The sequence below is a fragment of the Oncorhynchus mykiss genome, chromosome 10 (assembly GCF_013265735.2).
Source record: "Oncorhynchus mykiss isolate Arlee chromosome 10, USDA_OmykA_1.1, whole genome shotgun sequence".
Classification (NCBI taxonomy): Eukaryota; Metazoa; Chordata; class Actinopteri; order Salmoniformes; family Salmonidae; genus Oncorhynchus; species Oncorhynchus mykiss.
Window position 1 is genome coordinate 80,570,620 of NC_048574.1, and position 10,000 is coordinate 80,580,619.

General features: G+C 49.2%; 1 protein-coding gene and 1 pseudogene across 1 annotated transcript in view; both read right to left on the bottom strand.

The window, feature by feature from the left end:
• The window catches only part of LOC118936802, a 28,570-nt pseudogene extending 23,806 nt beyond the window's left edge, over positions 1-4,764 (bottom strand).
• Positions 4,765-9,928: 5,164 nt separating this feature from the next.
• Positions 9,929-10,000, bottom strand: part of LOC110517091 (phosphatidylinositol 4-kinase type 2-beta) — a 30,282-nt gene continuing 30,210 nt past the window's right edge. The window contains exon 11 of the mRNA XM_036934151.1: positions 9,929-10,000. This exon is cut by the window's right edge and continues 565 nt beyond it. The gene's annotated coding sequence lies outside the window, so the exon portion shown is untranslated.

The following is a 10,000-nucleotide window of genomic DNA, read 5'->3' on the forward strand; positions in this document are numbered from 1 at the left end:
CAGGAGAGAGGAGAGAGGAAAGGAGACAGGAGAGAGGAGAGAGGAAAGGAGACAGGAGAGAGGAGAGAGGAAAGGAGAGAGGAGAGAGGAAAGGAGAGAGGAGAGAGGAAAGGAGAGAGGAAAGGAGAGAGGAGAGAGGAAAGGAGAGAGGAGAGAGGAGAGGAGAGAGGAAAGGAGAGAGGAAAGGAGAGAGGAGAGAGGAAAGGAGAGAGGAGAGAGGAGAGAGGAGAGGAGAGAGGAAAGGAGAGAGGAGAGAGGAAAGAGGAGAGGAGAGAGGAAAGAGGAGAGGAGAGAGGAGAGAGGAAAGAGGAGAGAGGAAAGGAGAGAGGAGAGAGGAGAGAGGAGAGAGGAGAGAGGAAAGGAGAGAGGAGAGAGGAAAGGAGAGAGGAGAGAGAGAAGCTGAATTTACATTCAGGATGTGTTCAATTCACACACCTACATTCTTAGAAAAAAAAGTGCTATCTAGAACCTAAAACGGTTATTCGGCTGTTCCCATAGGAGGAGGATAACAGTGTGTGTGTGTGTGTGTGTGTGTGTGTGTTACAGGCAGAACCCTTTTGGGTTCCATGTAAAACCCTTTCCACAGAGGGTTCTACCTGGAACCATCAAAGGGTTCTCCTAAGGGGACAGCCAAAGAACCAACATTTATTCTAAGAGTGCACACACACACACACACACACACACAAACACAGGCACACACAGGCATTGACCTGAGGAAGAGCTCTATGTGAACCACAGCAGGAGCCATCTTTTCCACCACGTCAGCTATGAAGTTGAACTTGTATCTGGGGCTGTTGGGATGGCCAGGAGCAGGACCTATACTGGCAACAAGAACCCATCCTGTCAACACAGAAACACCACCTCTACACTCTACAACACTCGGTCACACTCACAACTAGCACAACCTTGTAGTAACAGTGTTTAGAATGGAATATTGTTAGAAGTTCAAATGGAATGTTTGAGTATGGTGTAGAATGTTGGAAATAGAATGATTCAAATGGAATGTTTGAGTATGGTGTAGAATGTTGGAAATAGAATGTTTCAAAATGGAATGCTAGAGTTAGATTTAGAATGGTGGGATCGGAATGGAGGAGGAAGGGAAGGACTGAGGAGGGGAGGAGGAGGAGGAGGAGGAACAGTAGGAGAGAATAGGAGGAAAAGGAGGAACAGTATGAGAGAAGAGGAGGCGGAGGCGGAGGAGGAGAGAAGAGGACGAGGAGGAGGAAGAGGAGGAGGAGAGAAGAGGAGAATGAGGAAGAGGAGGAGAGAAGAGGTGGGGAGGAGGAGGAACAGTAGGAGAGAAGAGGAGAAAGAGGAGGAGGAGGAGGCAGAGGAGGAGGAGGAGGAAGAAGAGTGAAGAGAAGGAGGCAGAGGAGGAGGAGGAGGAGGAAGAGGAGTGAAGGGAAGGAGGAAGAGGAGGAGGAGAGAAGAGGAGGAGGAGGAAGAGGAGAAGAGAAGAGGAGAAAAGCGGAGGTGGAGGAGGAGGAACAGTAGGATAGAAGAGGAGGAAGAAGAGAAGAGGAGGAGGAGGAAGAGGAACAGTAGGATAGAAGAGGAGGAGTAGAGAGTTAATATTGTTGTTGTTGTTGTTGTAGTCACTCTGTATACAAAGGAAAAGAGATGAGGAAGAGGAGGAGAGAAGAGGAGGAGAGAAGAGGAGGAGTAGAGAGTGAATATTGTTGTTGTAGTAACTCTGTATACAAAGGAAAGAGTGAAAGGTGATTCACTGCCATGGCATTTCTCTCCTAACAGAAACCACAGAAGAAGTGGCTCAGCAGAACCGTTAGAACCCATTATTCACAGCCCTCCTCATTAGAACCTGACTTCTACATTCCATGGTGGAATACGGAACACAACATTACAGAAACCACAGAAGAAGTGGCTCAGCAGAACCGTTAGAACCCATTATTCACAGCCCTCCTCATTAGAACCTGACTTCTACATTCCATGGTGGAATACGGAAGACAATATTACAGAAACCACAGAAGAAGTGGCTCAGCAGAACCGTTAGAACCCATTATTCACAGCCCTCCTCATTAGAACCTGACTTCTACATTCCATGGTGGAATACGGAACACAATATTACAGAAACCACAGAAGAAGTGGCTCAGCAGAACCGTTAGAACCCATTATTCACAGCCCTCCTCATTAGAACCTGACTTCTACATTCCATGGTGGAATACGGAAGACAGTACTACCACATGCTCAGATAAGTCATCCCAAATTAGGTTTCTATAAAAGGCAATCTCATAAGCAAATAGCCTACAACTTCAGAAAACCAATGTTGAACATTCAAAACTCAGCCCTGGTAATGACTGTAGGGCTGTGATAGGCTAATCAAGTATAGCCTAAGAAACAACAGTTCTGATTGGGCCAGAATCCATAGGATAAATAAATGACATGGGAAGATTGGGTTTTTATAGGGCAAAAACAATAAGCCTAGTTCATTGGTTTAGCCCTTTAACTGAAGGCTAGTTTATTGTATTAGTTCTTTAACTGAAGGCTAATTTATTGTTATAGCCCTTTAACTGAAGGCAAATGTATTGTTATAGCCCTTTAACTGAAGGCTAATTTATTGTTATAACTTATTGGAAGAAGTTTGGACCCACCAAGAATCAAACACCAAGACACCAAACTGAGCAATCGGTGTAGAAGGACCTTGGTCAGGAAGGTGACCAAGAACCCGATGGTCACACTGACAGAGCTCCAGAGTTCCTCTGTGGAGATGGGAGAACCTTCCAGAAGGACAACCATCTCTGCAGCACTCCACCAATCAGGCCTTTATGGTAGAGTGGCCAGACAGAAGCCACTCCTCAGTAAAAGGTACATGACAGACCGGTTGGAGTTTACCAAAAGGCACCTAAAAGACTCTCAGACCATGAGAAACAAGATTCTCTGGTCTGATGAAACCAAGCCTCACGTCTGGAGGACACCTGGCACCATCCCTACAGTGAAGCATGGTGGTGGCAGCATCATGATTTAGGGATGTTTTTCAGCGAAAGGGACTGAGAGACTAGTCGGGATCGAGGGAAAGATGAGCAGAGCAAAGTACAGAGAGAGATCCTTGATGAAAACCTGGTCCAGAGCGCTCAGGACTTCGGACTGGGTCAAAGGTTCCCCTTCCAACAGGACAACTAACCTAAGCACACAGCCAAGACAACGCAGGAGTGGCTTCGGGACAAGTCTCTAAATGTCCTTGACATCAGCCAGAGCCTGATGGAACATCTCTGGAGAGACCTGAAAATAGCTGCACAGCGACGCTCCCCATCCAACCTGACAGAGCCTGATGGAACATCTCTGGAGAGACCTGAAAATAGCTGGGCAGCGTCGCTCCCCATCCAACCTGACAGAGCCTGATGGAACATCTCTGGAGAGACCTGAAAATAGCTGGGCAGCGTCGCTCCCCATCCAACCTGACAGAGCCTGATGGAACATCTCTGGAGAGACCTGAAAATAGCTGGGCAGCGACGCTCCCCATCCAACCTGACAGAGCCTGATGGAACATCTCTGGAGAGACCTGAAAATAGCTGCACAGCGACGCTCCCCATCCAACCTGACAGAGCCTGATGGAACATCTCTGGAGAGACCTGAAAATAGCTGGGCAGCGACGCTCCCCATCCAACCTGACAGAGCCTGATGGAACATCTCTGGAGAGACCTGAAAATAGCTGGGCAGCGACGCTCCCCATCCAACCTGACAGAGCCTGATGGAACATCTCTGGAGAGACCTGAAAATAGCTGGGCAGCGACGCTCCCCATCCAACCTGACAGAGCCTGATGGAACATCTCTGGAGAGACCTGAAAATAGCTGCACAGCGACGCTCCCCATCCAACCTGACAGAGCCTGATGGAACATCTCTGGAGAGACCTGAAAATAGCTGCGCAGCGACGCTCCCCATCCAACCTTATTGAATCTTGTTATGTTCATACACATTTTTACACGTTAAGTTTGCTGAAAATAAACCTTTATTTTTTTGCCGAGTTTATTAGTTTGCAAAAATGTTTTAAAAAAAAACAGTTTTTACTTTGTCATTATATGGTATTGTGTGTAGAATTGAATCAATTTTAGAATAAGGCTGTAATGTAACAAAATGTGTAAAAAGTCCAGGTGTCTGAGTACTTTCCCAATGCATATGCTAGCTCTGGCCCAGGGCTTTACATATGGACAAGGCCTTCTTCAAATTTAACTTAGAGCTGCCATGGTACTCATAAAATAAAACGCAACTCGTAACGCCCTGGGTGAGCGCTAGACTATAGGCTAACGGCTAGGACTTACCTGATGGACAGGGTCCCTTGTGTGCTTGGGTGATGGCCTCCCTTTCCGGCTGGCAGCCTTCATCCGACACACGTTCCCGTACGTCTTTCCGTCGCTACCACACACCTTATACCCCATCTTACACTGACACAGCCTCCGCTTGGAGCTGCGCTTCCCCGACGGGCCTTTGTTAGGACCGTTAGGGGACCTACACTCTAAGCCGTCCCCACACGGCAGGTCGTTTTTCCGGCCACAGAGTTCGTCCTCGCCCCGGGAACACACCAGGCAGCAGTTGCACCGGTCTGGGACATACCCGCTGGGGCAGTTCGGACTAGGACACGCGCTCACGTCGCACTGGGAGGAACACTTTTTGGTGCTGGACTCGGAGCCGGCACCGGACCCGGTGAGCTGGTGCGTGAAAAATACCGTCGCAGCGAACAGGAACACCCGCATCCCGAGAATGCGGTAATAAAAAGAGAGGGAAACGAAAAGCCTGACAGAAAGAAGAGATTCTCGGTAAATGCTGGAACGGAGTTGGATAGTTAGACAGTTGTCTCTTCAACAAGCTTGTGATAAAGTCTCTTTTCGCGCTAAACCATTTTTATCACTTGAATATTCTGTTCTTAAAGACTCCACAAATGTATTCTATGTATTATAATCTTTATACTTAAAAAATAAAAAAATAAAAAGTAATACAATGTTAGAGAAAATAATAGGACTCCTGTCTGCGTTGCGTAATGAGGAGTGGAAGAGGGCACATCGAAGACCGACAGAGCGACTGGTTCACATACCTGGACACTGTAACAGACGGATCATGATGAAGCTCTCTCTACCCCTCCCCCCCGAGAACTCGATGTGGACACTGGGAGGCTGCCCCGCCATGGCAAACCTCCCTCCCTCGCACAGACCTGTACGGGCACTGTGTGTCTGGCACACACACCGGCTGCCAGAGATCTGGACAAAGGTTATAACTGAGCCGTGCGCCATCTAGTGGAGAATTAAGATAACTGTTACAATTCTCTCTTTCTTTCTTTCTTTCTCTCTTTCTCTCTTTTCTTTCTTTCTTTCTCTCTCTTTTCTTTCTTTCTCTCTTTCTTTCTCTTTTCTCTCTTTCTTTCTGTCCTTCTTTCGTTCGGTTCTTTATTCCTTCTCTCTAACATGTCCTGTCCATCTTCATGACTTTGAGGCTACTAAAAAGGTGAAACAAACAACTGAAACAGTAGGTGGAGTGATGTAGACTGAAACAGGGCCTACAGTAGGTGGAGTGATGTAGACTGAAACAGGGCCTACAGTAGGTGGAGTGATGTAGACTGAAACAGGGCCTACAGTAGGTGGAGTGATGTAGACTGAAACAGGGCCTACAGTAGGTGGAGTGATGTAGACTGAAACAGGGCCTACAGTAGGTGGAGTGATGTAGACTGAAACAGGGCCTACAGTAGGTGGAGTAATGTAGACTGAAAGAGGGCCTACAGTAGGTGGTGTGATGTAGACTGAAACTGGGCCTACAGTAGGTGGAGTGATGTAGACTGAAACAGGAAAGACTGAAACCTGCCTCCTCTACCCACTAGGCTACCTGCCTCCTCTAACCACCAGGCTACCCGCCTCCTCTAACCACCAGGCTACCCGCCTCCTCTAACCACCAGGCTACCCGCCTCCTCTAACCACCAGGCTACCCGCCTCCTCTAACCACCAGGCTACCCGCCTCCTCTATCCACCAGGCTACCCGCCTCCTCTAACCACCAGGCTACCCGCCTCCTCTAACCACCAGGCTACCCGCCTCCTCTAACCACCAGGCTACGCGCCTTCTCTAACCACCAGGCTACCCGCCTCCTCTAACCACCAGGCTACCCGCCTCCTCTAACCACCAGGCTACCCGCCTCCTCTAACCACCAGGCTACCCGACTCCTCTAACCACCAGGCTACCCGCCTCCTCTAACCACTAGGCTACCCGCCTCCTCTAACCACTAAGCTACCCGCCTCCTCTAACCACCAGGCTACCCGCCTCCTCTACCCACTAGGCTACCCGCCTCCTCTAACCACTAGGCTACCCGCCTCCTCTAACCACTAGGCTACCCGCCTCCTCTAACCACCAGGCTACCTGCCTCCTCTAACCACCAGGCTACATGCCTCCTCTAACCACTAGGCTACCTGCCTCCTCTAACCACTAGGCTACCTGCCTCCTCTAACCACCAGGCTACCCGCCTCCTCTAACCACTAGGCTACCCGCCTCCTCTAACCACTAGGCTACCTGCCTCCTCTCCACTCTAACCACTAGGCTACCTGCCTCCTCTACACTCTAACCACTAGGCTACCTGCCTCCTCTACACTCTAACCACTAGGCTACCTGCCTCCTCTACACTCTAACCACTAGGCTACCTGCCTCCTCTCCACTCTAACCACTAGGCTACCTGCCTCCTCTACACTCTAACCACTAGGCTACCTGCCTCCTCTCCACTCTAACCACTAGGCTACCTGCCTCCTCTACACTCTAACCACTAGGCTACCCTGCCTCCTCTACACTCTAACCACTAGACTACCTGCCTCCTCTACACTCTAACCACTAGGCTACCTGCCTCCTCTCCACTCTAACCACTAGACTACCTGCCTCCTCTACACTCTAACCACTAGGCTACCTGCCTCCTCTACACTCTAACCACTAGACTACCTGCCTCCTCTACACTCTAACCACTAGGCTACCTGCCACCTCTACACTCTAACCACTAGGCTACCTGCCTCCTCTACACTCTAACTACTAGACTACCTGCCTCCTCTACACTCTAACCACTAGGCTACCTGCCTCCTCTACACTCTAACCACTAGTAGTGAACATTACATAGTGAACATGACATAGACCAATGAAGAGAAGGAGGAGTTCACATTTAAACCAATTCCCAAAATGTACATTTATTTGTTTCCAACATTTTTTAAAAATACAATTCTACCTTTACATTCATTATACAGCGGGAATAGAAAATTAAAGATGCATAAATTATGAAAAAACCCAAACAGGGTCTGTGTCACCAACGGCACCCTATTCCCTATATAGTTCACTACTTTCATCCAAGAAAAGTGCACTACTTTGTCCCTATAGGCCCTGGTCCAAAAGTAGGGCACTACTTTGTCCCTATAGGTCCTGATCCAAAAGTAGGGCACTACTTTGTCCCTATAGGCCCCTGGTCCAAAAGTAGTGCACTACTTTGTCCCTATAGGTCCTGGTCCAAAAGTAGTGCACTACTTTGTCCCTATAGGCCCTGGTCCAAAAGTAGTGCACTACTTTGTCCCTATAGGCCCTGGTCCAAAGGTAGTGCACTACTTTGTCCCTATAGGCCCTGGTCCAAAAGTAGTGCACTACTTTGTCCCTATAGGCCCTGGTCCAAAGGTAGTGCACTACTTTGTCCCTATAGGCCCTGGTCCAAAAGTAGTGCACTACTTTGTCCCTGTAGGCCGTGGTCCAAAAGTAGTGCACTACTTTGTCCCTATAGGCCCTGGTCCAAAAGTAGTGCACTACTTTGTCCCTATAGGCCCTGGTCCAAAAGTAGTGCACTACTTTGTCCCTATAGGCCCTGGTCCAAAAGTAGTGCACTACTTTGTCCCTATAGGAACTGGTCTAAAGTAGTGCACTTTGTAGGTAATAGGGTGCTTTATGGGACATATATAATGTTTAGCAAGTGTGCGAATGTCCTTATTTTTCCTTTTCCATTTGGTGGGAGATGAAACGGAAGTCTCAGCATTATGACATCATCAAACATGGCAGGGCAACTTCCTGTTGACAGACAACAACAACAAATCACAACAAACAAAATAATACAATTCTGCCAGGAGTTCCACTTTCGGGCTGAAGAATCAGGCCGGGATTGAATCTGATCGTGGGTTATAGGATTTGGAGGCCTTTTCTGACTGAGCCGACATCACGTTTACTGTGAATCGCCGGGACATTTGTCTACAACCTGCTGATCAGATAGAATCTTCCCAAGATTGAGGCTGGGACTCAAATTGTCGTCGTCTTGAAAACAGGAAGTTCGCCCGCCCCCCCCCCCACTCCCCCGGTGCCCGACATCATATCGCACAGCGTACCTTGAGTTTAAGCCACTACCCCCATCCCATAATAGCCAAGAGCATACCGTCACCAGCAATTACACAGACATGTTAATCAACTAATACATTCATTGCTATGAAAAATGACCATCGAGTGCTTCTCCCCCCCCCCACAAAAAAAGGAGTCACTCGAAAGTAATGCTATTTGGGACGACACCCTCGTCGACACTTTTCCCTCTCATTGAAATGTCTCGTTGCTCTATTTAAATATAAACTGCCAACTGTCAAATTCAAGCAACATACATTTTATTTTATCCAGTTTTTAACATGATTTAATTCCTTAAAAAAAAAAAACATTTTCTTCATGCTTATATTACAATGATTTTGGCAGTAGAACCGAAGACGCGGTTCGTGTATCCCAACTAGCACTGTATTCCCCTAAGTGCACTAGCCCCCCCTTATGGGGCCTCTGGTCAGACGTAGTGCAGGACTGGATAGTGGATAGGGTTCCATTCAGGACGTCCTGGGTTCTCCTCTGAGCTCAACACACTCGGGATACGTCCCAAATTGAACACTGTCACCTTTCCTAGGTGCACTAATCCCATTGACCGGGACCTAATGTAGGGCACTATAAAGGGAACAGGGAGCCAATTGGGATGTTTCCCCCAGATGTGTGACGTCCAACTCCAAACCAATCCCTCTGGAGGAAAGATGCTCTGAGAGTCTCTTCATTTCTCCCTCTCTCACCCTCTCCCTCCCTCTCTCACCCTCTCCCTCTCTCACCCTCTCACCCTCTCCCACTCTCACCCTCTCTCACCCTCTCTCACCCTCTCTCACCCTCTCCCTCTCTCACCCTCACCCTCCCTCACCCTCCCTCACCCTCTCCCTCTCTCACCCTCTCCCTTCCTCACCCTCTCTCACCCTCTCCCTCCCTCACCCTCTCCCTCCTCACCCTCCCTCACCCTCTCCCTCCCTCACCCTCTCCCTCCCTCACCCTCTCCCTCTACCAGGAGGAAAGATGCTCTGAGTCTCTTCATTTCCCTCTCTCACCCTCTCCCACCCTCTCCCTCTCCCACCCTCTCTCACCCTCTCCCTCTCCCACCCTCTCCCTCTACCAGGAGGAAAGATGCTCTGAGAGTCTCTTAATTTCCCTCTCTCACCCTCTCCCTCTCCCACCCTCTCTCACCCTCTCCCTCTACCAGGAGGAAATATGCTCTGAGTCTCTTCATTTCTCTCTCACCCTCTCCCTCTCTCACCCTCTCCCTCTCCCAGGAGGAAAGATGCTCTGAGAGTCTCTTCATTTCTCTCTCTCACCCTCTCCCTCTCTCACCCTCTCCCTCTCCCACCCTCTCTCACCCTCTCCCTCTCCCACCCTCTCCCTCTACCAGGAGGAAAGATGCTCTGAGAGTCTCTTAATTTCCCTCTCTCACCCTCTCCCTCTCCCACCCTCTCTCACCCTCTCCCTCTACCAGGAGGAAATATGCTCTGAGTCTCTTCATTTCTCTCTCACCCTCTCCCTCTCTCACCCTCTCCCTCTCCCAGGAGGAAAGATGCTCTGAGAGTCTCTTCATTTCTCTCTCTCACCCTCTCCCTCTCTCACCCTCTCCCTCTCCCACCCTCTCTCACCCTCTCCCAGGAGGAAATATGCTCTGAGAGTCCCTTCATTTCTCTCTCTCACCCTCTCCCTCTCTCACCCCCTCTCTACCAGGAG